The sequence below is a fragment of the Cygnus olor genome, chromosome 4, assembly GCF_009769625.2.
Source record: "Cygnus olor isolate bCygOlo1 chromosome 4, bCygOlo1.pri.v2, whole genome shotgun sequence".
Classification (NCBI taxonomy): domain Eukaryota; kingdom Metazoa; phylum Chordata; class Aves; order Anseriformes; family Anatidae; genus Cygnus; species Cygnus olor.
This window is the reverse complement of record NC_049172.1, coordinates 26,001,305-26,015,745: the sequence shown is the minus strand read 5'-3', so window position 1 is coordinate 26,015,745 and position 14,441 is coordinate 26,001,305. Positions and strand designations below refer to the sequence as shown.

General features: G+C 36.9%; 1 long non-coding RNA gene across 2 annotated transcripts in view; it reads left to right on the top strand.

Annotated features, from left to right (window-relative positions):
* LOC121069892 overlaps positions 1–13,768 on the top strand; it is a 33,553-nt gene extending 19,785 nt beyond the window's left edge. The window contains exons 2-3 of one of the 2 annotated variants that reach the window (XR_005819731.1): positions 12,971–13,131; positions 13,225–13,768. This is a non-coding gene — a long non-coding RNA (uncharacterized LOC121069892). The remainder of the gene's footprint in view (positions 1–12,970; positions 13,132–13,224) is intronic. The other variant, XR_005819730.1, reaches the window with a different exon arrangement.
* The last annotated feature ends 673 nt before the right edge of the window (positions 13,769–14,441 follow it).

Genomic DNA, 14,441 nt, shown 5'->3' with positions numbered 1-14,441 from the left:
ATAAAAATTACTTATTTCCTTCAAATAAACAGAACAACCAGTTTTGAAGCATCTGTTACATGTTGTTTTACAAAACTGGCAAATAAAGCAGCATTTTTAATGCTCCCATAATTTAAGCAAATATAAATGTAATTGCCTTGAATGAGCTGAGATTTCCTTGGAGTACTCTAAGCAAATACATTCTTTTTTCTAGCTAAGATGCAAACGAAAGTAACTCTTGCTCAATAATAAATAAAACAGACTAGTTAATCAATTGCTTTCTAATTTCTTAGGTTTTGTATTTCTTTTAAATTCCTAACAGAGTAAACCAAACCAAAACCGAAGGCATATTAAAACATCTATACTAGCTTTGTGTATTCATTATTTTTGTAAGGAACAGTAATTTAAAAAAAAAAAAAAAAAAAAAAAGGATTATGCAATTGTGTCCTGATTTTGAAAAATTAACTCCATTAAATTCTTAAAAACATTTATAACTAATGTCATAGCCACATGAATTGATGAACTGTAAATCTTAAAGTTTGGTGTGGTGGCACAGTAGCTGCGTAGCTGCATGCCAAATTACCCATTTTGCAAGCTATTGCTGGTACGAATCCCTAGCCTAGAGCATCAGAAAGATGTTCTTCAAAATCATAAATACGAATAACCTTTCTGTTAGTAATCTAGCCAGCCTCTGATAATTTACTAGTCTGCTAGGCAAGACAAAATCTGGAAGTTAATTAATGAAATGAAAATCAAATTATGCCCACTAAAATAGGGTATTTCCATAAAATCACCTATATTGACACTCAGTTTGTGTGCATTTAAGACAGGTATGGCCTGTCATGCTTCACAGTACGAAGCTGTGCCTTTTAACAAAACATGTTATATCAAAAATCAAATGGAAGTGCGGGAACCATAAGAGAGAACAGAAATTATTTATAAAGTTCCTTTTAGCTAATTCAAGGACATACCTGAGATCTACTGCCTTTTTGTTGAAACACTGACTATTAATGGACAAAGATTAGTTTTTTCGGTCCTCTGCTTCAACATAGTTTTGGTGCAGAAATTTTAGTTAACATTGCACATCACTGAGAAGTTAAATGCCAATATTGTGTAGGAGCTCCATCCCAGCTTAGTTTGTTTTTAAGTAGCCAGCTGATTTAGTCAAGAATTCAAGCTTTCTCAGTCGGGACGCTATTTTTCAGTAAAGTAGTAACCTATTGTTTAGTCCTAGTGTGATGTAGTCATGTCATTCATTTCTGACATTTTACAACTATTCTCTTAATTTATCAGAAATAGATGACATTGATTAGACAAGCATAGAGCTACCACAGAGTAAGGGTTATGTGTTAAAGAGCCAGTGCAAAGTCAGCCAGCAGCACGCTTGACATCTGGTGAGATTTCTTGGTATTTATTAAATATCAAATCATGACATTTAGGAAGGCAAAAGCACTTAACCCACTTCTAATAAGCTCTCAAGATACTATTGCCTATATGAGTAAAAGTAAGATAGCTGCAAATGTGTATGTATACACACATAAACACACTTATGCCAGAAGCTAGAAAATCACTAAGACGTACACTAGCTCCTGTATTATTTAGCATATTATTACTCATTTATAATCTTCTTTCTTCAAAAGCTCATAACATGTACAACAATGCATCAAATTTGCCCGTCCACACCACTTGGTTCTGGACTGCCTGCTGACACGTGATGTCCATACTGGACTTTGATTTTTTTTTTTTTTTGTGTAAGTATAGTCATACTCCCTTTTTAAAATTGCTAACAGACAATCTGAAAATAATCAGAAATACTTCAGAACATTAAAAACATAAACAAAAACCAAAACAACAATTATTCTTTCATGTCTCTTTATGCGCAAGCTTGCTTTTTTCAGGATTTATGTAGTCAGTCTTTCTAAAATGGTATTATTGCTCTGAAATGAGAGCATAACATTCATGTCAGAATATCAGCAATAGACAGACAAGATTTTGACCTGATACATACTGAAAGTTCATTGAGGAGAGATATGGAGTGTCAGAATGATATGGTGGTAATGCACCTTGAGAAAGACCAATTTGCTTGTTTTTAGTTTTCTTTCTATTTTTTTATAAGTTTAATACAACTTGACTTTTGAAATTATTTCTAGCTTAGGAGTGTGCTATATCAACCAAGAGACATTGTTATACCTGAATAAAACATGTAATGCAAAGAAAATGTATCACAAATAATTTGTTCTGGATATATAATGTATTATTCTTACCATGGACAATTTTTCAACTCTAGTGTTGCTTGTGAATATTTGCTTGTAATTCCCAATGATATGTATTCTTTACTGATATGTAGCTACTGCTTGGAATTATTAAGGTGCTACGCAAAAATATGAGTAGGAAAAAAAAAAGATATACAATAAGGAAATGGGCAGAGGCTGTTTTTTTATTCTTAGATGAAGAAAGCTGTCTTGAGAGCTCTGTCAGGAGTTGACTTGCCAGAGACAGCTTTTGCAATTCTGGAGACCTTTTGCATATGTTAGACCAGTGGGCAAAACAAAACCAGGCTTGCCTTCATTATAGCTTTTTTTTTTTTTTTTAAATACCCTTTAAACAAATAAGAAATGGGGATTTCAACCAAAGCAATGGTAAAAAGCAAGCTTGAAAAAGACAGCATCTAATTCTTGTGATTGTCAAATATTAGTGGGAGCTGGTAAACATATCATGGCTGGTAAGCTAATAATGTCTTTCCATAGTCCATCAAAGTACAATCAAAGTGTAAACAGGTGAGTAGACTTTTGTGGAATTCTGGGACAGTCTCTGAGAGTGTCAACGATGCTTTTAAAGGTGGACACAGATCAGATTGTAGTATGTGTATGCTGGACAGGAGAGCCAATAGAGACTAGAAACTAAGAAAATGCACTTTTCAATATGTAATGTGCCAGTTAACAGGTTTGTATTCAGGTCTTTGGGCAGGCAACTCTGCTGTGATACTCTTTAGCTGCTAACTGAAGTCACCATTGGTACTGGTTATGAAGCCTCACTGTTGATTTGGACTCTAGGAGGGGACAAGACTGCATGAAACTAGTCCCTGAAAGAGATTAGAACCATCTTCAGGAGTAACAGATCAGATCTCCCTGATTTAGTGGCTGTTGGTTAGTATTCATTGGATGATGGTGATTCCTAGAGGGCAGTGCCCTGGAGTTTCAGGAGTCTCTGGTATGGCTACAGGTAGCTTTTGTGATGAGTCTGGCTCTGTCAGGAGCAAGTCACAGAAATCAGACATAGTAAACTCTCACATTGCAAATGGCATTAAAGGCAATATAGAAGATTTTTGGCTGTGCTGAGACATTACCTATTCAGTGCCATCACCCCAGATTTAAAAGCTGATCATCAAAAGCAAGTGAGATAGAACAGATGAAAAATAAAGTCACAAGATTCTTTAGCCCAATCTTAACTGCAAGATTTATCATTGTCCACAGGGCATTGCAAAAATATTAGCAAATCTCACAGAAAGATTAATAGATACCCAGTAATAAACTTAGTCTCCACATTATACATAAAATTAAACATGCAGTTTCCTCATGAGATTCAGATTATTATTTAAGTACTTGAATTATTATTGCTTTAGTGTTTCAATTTTGCAAATTTTCTGTTTATGCTTTGGCTTTAAATGAGATCAAAATTGTTCAGAATTGTCTTGACGTCCTTAAGGTTCATAAAATGCTCAGAGCTGTTTTTCCATGCCACGATGGGTATGAGCGCTCGTTCTCCAGCATCTGCATGCCTTGCTCCTCACAGCAGAGGAGCCAGAAGCCCCTTGAAGTCCTTTGCTTCATTTCACACAGCTATTTTCTGAGCGAATTACCATCCCAACAATTCTGAGTGCAGTCCTGCTGCTGTTATGGCAACCACTAAATGGTCCCAGAGTCAAATGAAACCAGTGCTTAGAGCAAAAATAATAGAATAGGAAGAGTTCAGGGCTATGCTTCCCAGAGTGCAACCCACAGATGACTCAGGTGTCCTACACAGTGTGCAAGCAGAGTAAAGCACCTCACGAGTCCCAGCGTGGTAATACAATTATTTATACATTATCCAAAACTTACTCTTGAACATATGCACAGCTCAGAACTTTGGATCCGTCTCTGTTTTGTATATGCAGACCTGATGCCATGTTTGGAAATAACCTGAGTTGTTCTTTTATTCTGAAATGCGGTAGTAACAAAACCAGCTTTTTACATTTTGTCCTCTGTTTGAAGAGCTCAGGGTAAGGCAAGTGGCATGTATTTGTATATATATTGGTCAGAGGACTAAGTCATCCTTCAGGCTCCTGACGTGGTTTGGTAGACGTGCAGCATGTGGCTAGAGCACCCTGTCACCAAGAAAGGCTCTCCATCCAGTTTTTCATCCTGAGGTAGTAAGGAAGTCTGAGAGATTTCCTAGGAAGGCTGGAAGTGAGCAAAGAGGATAATCTATGTGCTTTAGAGAGATGTCAAACTGTCCTTTTCTAATTTAGAGAGGCTTGTGATCTTGTGTCACCAGAGGTGTAGCAGCTTCATGACTACAAAAAGGGAGAAATATTTCTCTTTCCCATAGACTGAACTAGCAAATAACGAATGTTAGTATGACACGATGGATTCAATGGATATGTTTAATCCCATTGCTAAAACACATTTGATAACTTCTGACAAGAAACATCCATTAACTGCTCTTCCTACCCTTAGGTCATTTCTTTCTGATGGCTTTAATTAGACTTTTAAAAATGCACCGATCTTATTGCATGACATTTTCTGTGAAATTCCTATGTGAACAGAATTTTAGCAAATGCTTAAAGATAATTCATCTTGTTTGAAACTTTATGAATAAAACAAACAAGTAGAGATATCAGGGAAATGGAAAAAAAAAGACAAAATTATGTAAGCAACCCTATTTCATAATTGACAGATTTCCTACAAGCAAAGTGATCAGTAGAATGGTGTTTTCCAGAGGATCTTAAGTTTATGTATGGAAAGGGCCTCACAAAATGTGTCAAGCAGTGAGAGCAGTCATGAATTTCTGTATGTTCACTGAGATCTGACAATTGACTAAGATGCTCCTTATTTGTCCTCTAGGTGCTACTTTGCAAGTATTACCCGGAGTAGAAATTCCTCCAAAGTTATGGTGTGTAGCTATTAGTAATGAAGTAACTGGTAACTTCTTATGAGATAATAGAGTTGAAGGTATCTGCCTGTCAATATTCGTCCCCTTTTCCTACGGATGCGAGTTATCCACATCATGGAATATTTGTTTGAAGAGTTAGAATAAAAATAAAATGATACATAAATAAGCAAAAATGACAAGAATAAGCAACAAAAAACTACAAAACAACACACTACAACAAAGTGATAAACTATAATACTTGCTTTTCATTCAAGGTTTCATGAATATGCTCAGATTTTATCGTGCTTACTGTTGTTTATGGCTCTTATGCTGATTAGCAGATGCTTAAAATCTCTAAAGGTTTGGACTGCATGACTAATTACTTAGTATATGTCCCAGACTGAAGAGAAGCTGGAAATATAAGATTTGTGCTAGGCACCAGTCAGGCCTTATAACAGAAAGCACATGAGGTTTTCCAAAATATCAGTCTTTGATTGTATAAGTTTTTTTTGTTTGTTTGTAATAAAGAGTTCAAGACCTGGTCACATTCCCTTCTTCAATCCCTCATATTTCAACATCTGCTGAAACTGATAATGTTTTGATACAAGCTTTTAACTGAATAAAATCTTCAGGAGAAATGCTGGAGAGAAATCAAAGTAGCAGCTATACTTGTAAACAGCAAAGCTGTTCGCTGTGTTAAATAGTGTTTATATAATGTTTATGTGCAGTTTGACACTGATGCATAATGGCTATCTTACCTAAAAACACAACCAAAGAAACAACTCATTTAAGATGGAAACTTCAGTAAGTACCTTTGTCATATGGTTGAGAAATGTTCTATTTGGTAATGACTCCATTTTTTTTTATGGACACCTTCTGTCTTTTAAAATAAATACATCACAAATCACTATCAATTGGCTAATCTCAGGGAGGAAATCTTTCTTAACTTTCTTAATCTTGTCTTATGCTTTAGAGATGTTTCCGTGTATCTATAAGTGGGAACTCCTGTGCAAATGTATATAAAGCACAGGAGAAGCACTATCGCAGTCTGAATTTCCTATTTTATAATTTTTTTACCTATTTAAACTAGCATTTGCCTTGAATAATGAACAGAAGCACCTCTCTTAAGCTAGTGTTTCTAATGTTGTTATTGAATAATCATAGTTCATGTATTGCTCTGTTATATCTTATTTACCATTGCTTTTTACAGAGTAGGTTATTCCTGTCTGTCCAACTTGGCACAACTACTGTTAAAACTAGGCCCATGCTGTTTAGAGCTCCTTTGCTCATCTTGATTAAATCACTTCTACCTATTTTCAGTTCTACATTGTCTAACACCTTAAGTCTTAAAAAAAAAAAAAAAAAAAAAAAAAAAAAAAAACTTAAGAGCGTAGGGTGGATCTGCATGCTGGAGGTTACTGCTCCAAAGGTTCTTTGAAGGCGAGGGTCATACCAGATGTGCTAGAGGCAGATTGATTAAATCCTGCTGGAAGAAGTTGGAAGTTCAACTAGTCAGATTTTCCTCTCAAAAGATCTCCCCACCCCTTAGGGCTTTGGGTAGCAGTAATATCAAGATCATGACTGATGAGCTCTTTTAATGACACAGAGGTAGAACCTTCGCATGGACTATTTTGTGCAGAGTCCTCCTAACACTTAATGGTAAGATTTGGAGTACTGTCAAAAAAAAGGAGTGTCAGACTTTGTCTGCTGTGTATGTTCTTGCAAGCATGAGAGAAATGGAAGGGAAATACATTTTATTAGCCAGTAGCTGAGTATTAAAATCTTCCTCAGGCTGTAGAGATATGGACTAATGTTGGACTTTTCACTTTAAAGGGTTGACTTTATATTTTAACATGTAATCGTCCTAATGAATCTTGAAGATACTACATACAGCTATCCTCATTTATTTCTTAATGAATTTTTATGGTTGTCTTACCAGTAAGCTGGAACCATTCTTGATTGAGTTAGTCTGTATTTAAAAACATACTAGAAGTAATGAGTAAGCAGTACATAAAATCAGAAACCTTAACTTAACAAGACTTAGGTGGCATTCTGTATTATATTTTATGTCTGATTTTTATGGTGGCTCAAGTTTTCTACTACACTCCATCTTGATGAAAAAGGGCATTGCTCATACCTAGTGACATTGCTGCCTGCTTAGTTTTACTTCTGCATTGAAATCAAATGCTTTCTGCCTGTATTTCAGAGAAAGAAACAGGCCATTCAAATGCACAGGAATGGATTCAAAAACTACAATGGTTAAAGGGATCTTTCACTTAGAGGACAAATCTGTTTTTGTGTGTTTGTATGTTCATTATTTGTTATTTTTTTATTTTTTTCCCCAGAAAAGAGGAATGGAAGCTGTTATGGCTTTTGATGTCAAGTTTAATGCACAATTGCATGCTTAGTGACAAATCGGCAGTTTGATAAGAGAAATAAATGTTAATATATATAACTCATTTTTTCATTTGATTTGAATCCTCTGTATTGCCACGTGTCCTATACTATATATGGTATAAGGTCTGTGTATATAACTATTTTTAAGAATTTGTACTTCGTAGGTTAGTTCAATATTGGGTTCAATAGTAGTAGTAAATGTGAACATCCGTTTAACTCAAGGGAAGTGTTGGTTTAATATCTAAGAAATGTTAAACCGCTTGTCATTTAGAAAGAAAAACTGAACAAAGTTCTGGCTCAGCAGCAGCTGTTGCTTGTCTCTGGAGTTGCTTTCTTATTAGGCAGGCCTAGTAATGGTATTTTGTGTGTGCTTAAATTTTCAATATTTTTAAAATTTAAAGGTGTTTTGATTTTTTTGGGGAGTAGATGCATAAGAAATTAAATGGTCAAAAAGTTGAAAATGGTCATTAGTATAGGTGTTTGAAATGAGTGGTATAAATCTATTAGTGTTTAGGCCTCTGCCTGCTCAGAATTTGCCTATATGCAAATTTCAAAATTGAGCTAGCTGAATCACGGCAAAATTCACTGTCCTTCTGCTGCCTTAGTGTATTGTTCCTTCCACAGGGTCAGTCATCAATGTGAAGTCTGTGAAAATGCATGTGAATCACAAAAGTGTTGGGTTTTTAGATACCAGGGAGATTTCTTTCCATTTTGTTAAAGAAGCTTGTATGTGAACTGTTGAACAATTCAGTGCATCAGTCAGTACATAGTAAAGACTACTGGAAATGTGGAATGGGTCACAAGCAGTAGGAAAGACTGAAATTACAATTAGTAATTCAGTAAATACTTGTATATGTGTTCCAAGCTTATGATTTTTTGATGCAGGAATAAAATTTCTTTACTACTCATACAAGTATAAACAAAGTATTTGAGAAATGACAGACTTGAAACAGACTCAAATGTTAGAAATGAAAGCAATGGTGGCAATAATGACTTCCTTTTATAAAAAGGCCACTGCCATTTTCAGACCTGCATGCTTTCCTGGAAACTCTCTTCATTAGCTTTTTTTATATTTTTTTCTGCCCTTTGTCTCATCGTGCTTTATTATTTAACACATTTCTAATTCTAACAAGTAGATGGCATCAAAATTCACCTTAATGTTTCTCCAGAAATAAATATAAGACATGACAAAATCTTTATGTGGATTTAAAATCTAAGAGAAGTGAGAGTGAGGTGCACAAGTAGTAAGGCTAATGTACAATCAAAGCGAAAAAATAAAGGAAATGTAGAGAGCAAAGAGGCACCATTGTTTACATACATTTTAGGAAAATATTTTAATCCTCTTTTCAAAGTGTCACATTGTTAAAGAAGTGACACTTCTCTAGTTCTGATGTAGCTAAACTTTAATAATGAAACGAATGACAGAAAACAAAGTGCATTGGGTTTCTTGTCAAGCTGGCATACAGCTTCTCTCTATTTTTTTCTTCTAAGAGGAACCAGCTATAAGCCTGATTACTTATGAGTTCCTCTCTCATCCCGATATAGTACGAATAAAAAGTGAGTAAACAGCTGTTACGGTCATAAGAATCTAGCAATATTCTACCCTAACAGGTGGTGAAAAGGTCTGGGGATGTTTATGAAAGCTGGAGCATATCAGGGTATCAGTAGCAGCTTATAAAACAGTAGCAAAGGCAGACAAGGCATGATAATCAGCATGTCTCTACTGCATGTAGTGGTAAGTCATCGCTGCTTCGTGCTGTCTTGACTGGCATCTTAATTTTCTTCATGTAGTGGATTTAACTTAGGTGGTTTAGAAAAATACCTGACACCAAAAGAAATCCAAAGCTCACTGTGCTATTAGTGCATCAGATCAAGTCAGGAGTTGCGAAGTGTTTTACTTGCTGTTTACTGGAGATTTTTAGGCATGTCACATGATGCATGTGACATCTGCAACTTGACAGTGTTAGACAGCAAAAGAACAAAAGCACCCCTCATCCCAGTCCTGAAACAGATTTTTCTGATAAGTTAATTCAGCATTAAGTATTTTTTTAATGCTATATAAAATAGACACTATTAGAGAAAAGGGAATTATTATTATTATATCTTTTTAAACACCAATCACTAATATACTGGAGCATGTACCAGAGTATCTATGTATGTATGGTCTCCAGCAAAGATTGCTGCTTCAAAGGCAGCCTTGCACCTCAGGGTATGCTGAGCTTCTTCTGTTATCATAAGGAAACCAGAAACATATCAAAATGATTGTCATTGAAGCTAGCAGGTGTCAGGGGACAGCTAAAAGAAACCTCCTACTGCTTGGAAGCCACATCACATTGAAAATGTTTGAGTTTCAACTTATGTGCAGGCAGGTAAAGCAATGACAAATTGCCATTATTACTGTCTTGTTTCAGATAAATTTGATTTAAAAAAATCAAAGTGCTCCAACCAAATAAATACTATAGTATTAATTTGTAAATAGGTATCTCTTTGTCAATAGTTGTTGCAGAAAGGATATTGAGGCAATGTCACATGAGAAAAAATGTCATGGGTGGATCTGTAGGTGATGGCATGCACTGGGACTGGTTTCATGGTTTTCACTGGGACTTGCTCAGTCTCCCAAGGTGGTTGTTGCTTATGAGGCTATTAGCACTGATTGGAGTATGCTAACCAGGTGCAAGCATAGCTTCCTGTTTATCTGTTAAGTTCCTGTGTTCATGTATCCTTGCATAATATTTATGAAGTATTTCAGTGTTTTTCTACCATGTTTTGCACTGTGTTTATCTTTCTGTCACACAAACAAATATGGAAAACAGTAGGTAAAGGAAAGCGAAGGAAAGGAGGGCGATGTCCTACCGGTGGTAGTCACTTCCCATGAGAACCACCACAAGAACACCAGGGTTTTGCAGGTGCAAGATCATCTGACCAACAGCTCAAGAACAACCACGTGGGATTATAAGGGTGTTGTTGTTACTTTTGCTTTATGTGAAGAGTTAGTGTTGGTTATACTGATTTCTTCCACTTGAGAAAGCTCTAAATGATAAGTGCAGAAATTTCTCTGTCCAGTCTAACTCACAGCACTTTAGTGCTCAGTGCTGTTTGATGGTTACTGCTGTTCACTTGCAGGGAAAAGCAAAGACAAGCTCTAAATCTAGAAATTTCATGTTTTTCTGTTAACTAGCTGTTTTTAAATAATTTTTTTTTTGTTTTACTGGCAAATACTCCTACCTATAGACTCTATACCATGTGGGAATGAAAAACTTCTGGATAATCAGTAGTTTAAGTAAGAGCAGGTAAGTAATAAATGAAACGTGAATAGAGGCATCTACTCTGAGATGCTTCCAGGCTAAAAGACAGACAAAATTGCTCAGAAAGATGCAGGAGATGTCGGTGGCTTTCTGTGTGTACAGATGAATGTCAGCATCAAGTTACAGAGAAAACGTATTACTCTCCAGGAGAGTGGCTATTTAGAACAATTTTTCAAGAAGGAAGTCTGGGAGTCTTTTTAATGGGGAGCAGGAGCCTGAGCCACCCTAAGAGCACGACAGAGAAAGAGAATGAAGATGGAAAGTAAAAAGGAAACAGCAGATTGACAAAGCCAAATGGACAAAGCAGAAAGTGACAGAAGACAACAGGACAAGAAATAGAGATAACTTTTGATATTCTTGCAGGCTGAGGTAGGGAGTTTCAGCTTGATTTAGCAGGGGCTGATTGAATACCATTCCTTTTTCCCTCACAATGAGTTTTCAAGGAATCACAGAGTACAAATGTTTTGAAAGCAACCTGCAGTTAGTAGCGAAAAGTTTAAAGGGAGAAGGTGGGGGATGGCAGAAGAACAGAAAAGGAGAATGTGGGACTTTTTCTCCCCATATATAATTGTAAGCATGTCACTCAATATCAAATCAGAAGCAGCCTTCATGCTTTTCGTGTGGCTATGACAACAAGAAAACAATATTTACCCAGGGAAAGATGTTTTTCTCTTGTTTTTCTGTGTTGTTCTTAAAGTGGCAGCTTGCTGGTTAACTAAAAGAAAGCTTGGTTAAAATTATTTTGATAAACTTAAGGACCTGTACATGAAACAAGTTTGGTCATAACTACCTCTTTTGGACTCTTATAGGTGACATTTATGTTTGCACTTTGATTTTTAGATTGTGTTTTCCTTCATAATGTGCCTTCCTACCTAATGCCTTTTCAATAAGAGAGTCTCTTGAGGTGGTCTCCTCCAGGCCCTTAAGATCAGGTCTGGAAGGTGGAGTGATCTTTAATATCTTCAAATTTATGTTATTTCTGCATAAGGGCATTTTGGAAGAGGTAGATTCTAAATCTTTTATTAATGGTAAGTAATACATTACTATGCAAACAGTGCCATTAAATTTTCTGTGCTGTATCTTTTCTATCACCTTACTTTGGGTCTCAATGAAATGTGAACTTGGATTGCTTCCATCTGAGTCTGGACTATTAATTATATTTATGTGATGGCTTATGCTCTTGCTCATCTTTCATATGTAACATTGCTGCTTTTGCCAGGAACACATGGGCTTGGAGTAGAGCCTGGTTTGTATTTGAACTCTGCCCCAAAACTCTGTTCCAACTGTATGTGAATGGTCTTTCATAGCTGCCCCAGCAGATTTAATGCCTTATCTGACTTTTTCTGCCATATTCAGAAACAATTCTTATCCTTCTTTCCTTAGAGTCCCACCTTTATTAAAATAAAGTAAAAGTAGTTGCAAGATGGTAATTTCATTTTTAGGGCATCTCTTTCACCATAATGACCAGCAAAAATAGCTCATATAGAAGCTTGTAGAAACAAGAGCCCTCAAAAATCCATTGCAGGATGAATAAGTTGACTGCCAAAAACATTGCCAAGGAGCAACATGAAAACATCTTCCGGGATCTTGTTCTTGCAGAACAGCCTGATGCAGAGGTAAAGTCAAAATAGAAAAATAAATAAAATGCAATATCTTTGCAACAGAATGAAACCATCTGTACAGGACAAGGTCCTATATTTCTTTATAGTTGAGAAGTCTTAACTTTTACAGTGCCAAAGATGTCAAGGATGAAATTTTAAGAAGAATAGAAAGATTATTTATTATGAAATCATAACATAAATTAATAGCAATATAATTTGCCAATGCTTTGACTTCCTATGTGTCTTTCTTCCCTGTAGCCTCCAGCCAAAATTGGAGAATTCTGAAAATTCCTTTTATTTGTCTAGATTGCACAAGAACAGTCTACTTCAATCCCTGTATCCAAAATCCCCTGTATTCCAGGCCTGAACACCTGGAAGCATTTTTGGAAAAGGGTACTGATGGAACTATCTTTTGTATGAAAGTTTTCACTCACTTCCTGCACATCCCTGGAGTAGTTTCTGTCCATGGGGAGTGATGTGGGATACTTCCTTCCTCTGAATTATCTCTTTGCAGGAGGTGGTGGTAACTTATTTCTGGCACTATCCATTAATATGCAGGCAAATGGAGAGGCAGTCTCTTGCCCGGGAGTGCAATAAAGCAGAGCCTGCAGCTTCCACAAGGCAGGACTTGAATGCTTCTGAAGAAAGTCTCCTGTTTGTGGTCAGCAGTTCACCATCATGCTGCCTGCTTCCACATGTATGGGGTGGATGCTATGGAGGTGAGTGGGACTGGCTGTGTAAGGCAGGGTATCCACTGATGGTGTTTCTGACTGGAAACAGCCCATGTACCACAATTGATCTTTCCCCTGCAGCATGTGGAGAAGACTGTGGTGGAGCTGGCTGCCCCCCTGATGCCCATGGAAGACCATGATGGAGTGGATACCCACAATGCAACAACCTGTGGAGGAGCCCTGAAGGAAGCTGCAGCTTGTGGAGAGCCCACACACGAGTGGGTTCCTGGTGGGAGCTGTGGCTGTGTGGAGAGGAGCCCATGTAGGAGCAGACTTCCTCATGGGAATTGTGGCCTGTGGGGGACCCATGCTGGGGCAGTCTGTTTCTGAAGAACTGCACCCATGGAAAGGACTCACGCGAGAGCAGTTTTTGAACTGTGGCTTATGGGAGGGCTCCCACACTGGAGCACGGCATGAGTGTGAGGAAGGAGCCAGACATTATGAACTGACAGCACCCACCCATTTTCCATCCACCTGCACCACTTGGGGCTGGAGAGGAGGTAGAAGAATCAAGAGTGAAGTTGGGCCTGGTAAGAAGGGAATTGAAGGTGTGTGCGTATGTTTAATAAATTGATGGTACATTAAATTAATTTTCCCAAGTTGAGTCTGTTTTGTCCATGATGGTAATTGGTAGGTCATCTCCCTGTCTTTATCTCAATCCATAAGCTTTTCAAAATACTTTCTTACAATCTTACCCCGCTGTCCTGTTGAGGAGGGGGAGTGGGAGAGTGGCTGGCTGGGCATTTGGCAGCCAGCCAAGGTCACCTCACCACAGTGTCTAGACATTTAGGTACGTATCTTCTGGTATTTTTTTCATAGGAATACAACTGGCAAATCTTTAAGACTTGATAACCGTAATTGACTATATAAACACGATTGTTAGCAAAAGCAGGGTAGGGTTTGCTGAATGCTTTTATACATATCTGTGTGTAAAAAATATGCACACTTACACATCTCACCTGCTTCAAATAAAGCAACTGAAAGTCTTTATTTTTTTAGTAATAGTTTCACTGTGGTATCCAAACCAGACTGGTTTGCCAAAAGTTTTATGAGCATCTGAATGTTAGGAATATTAATAAAGCCTATTAAGACATAGCAATTATTAGACATTTATATATACTGCTGTAGCTTATTTCATCTTTTTAATACGAGTGATGTTTGTCAACATATCTTTAGCTAAAAATAAGTCATATTTTACTCTGACAGTCCAAGAGAGTAATCATCAGGTTAAATACACGATATATTATTTTGCTACTGGTAAATGGAAGAGATTTTAAGTTCGGCGTTGCTTTCCACCA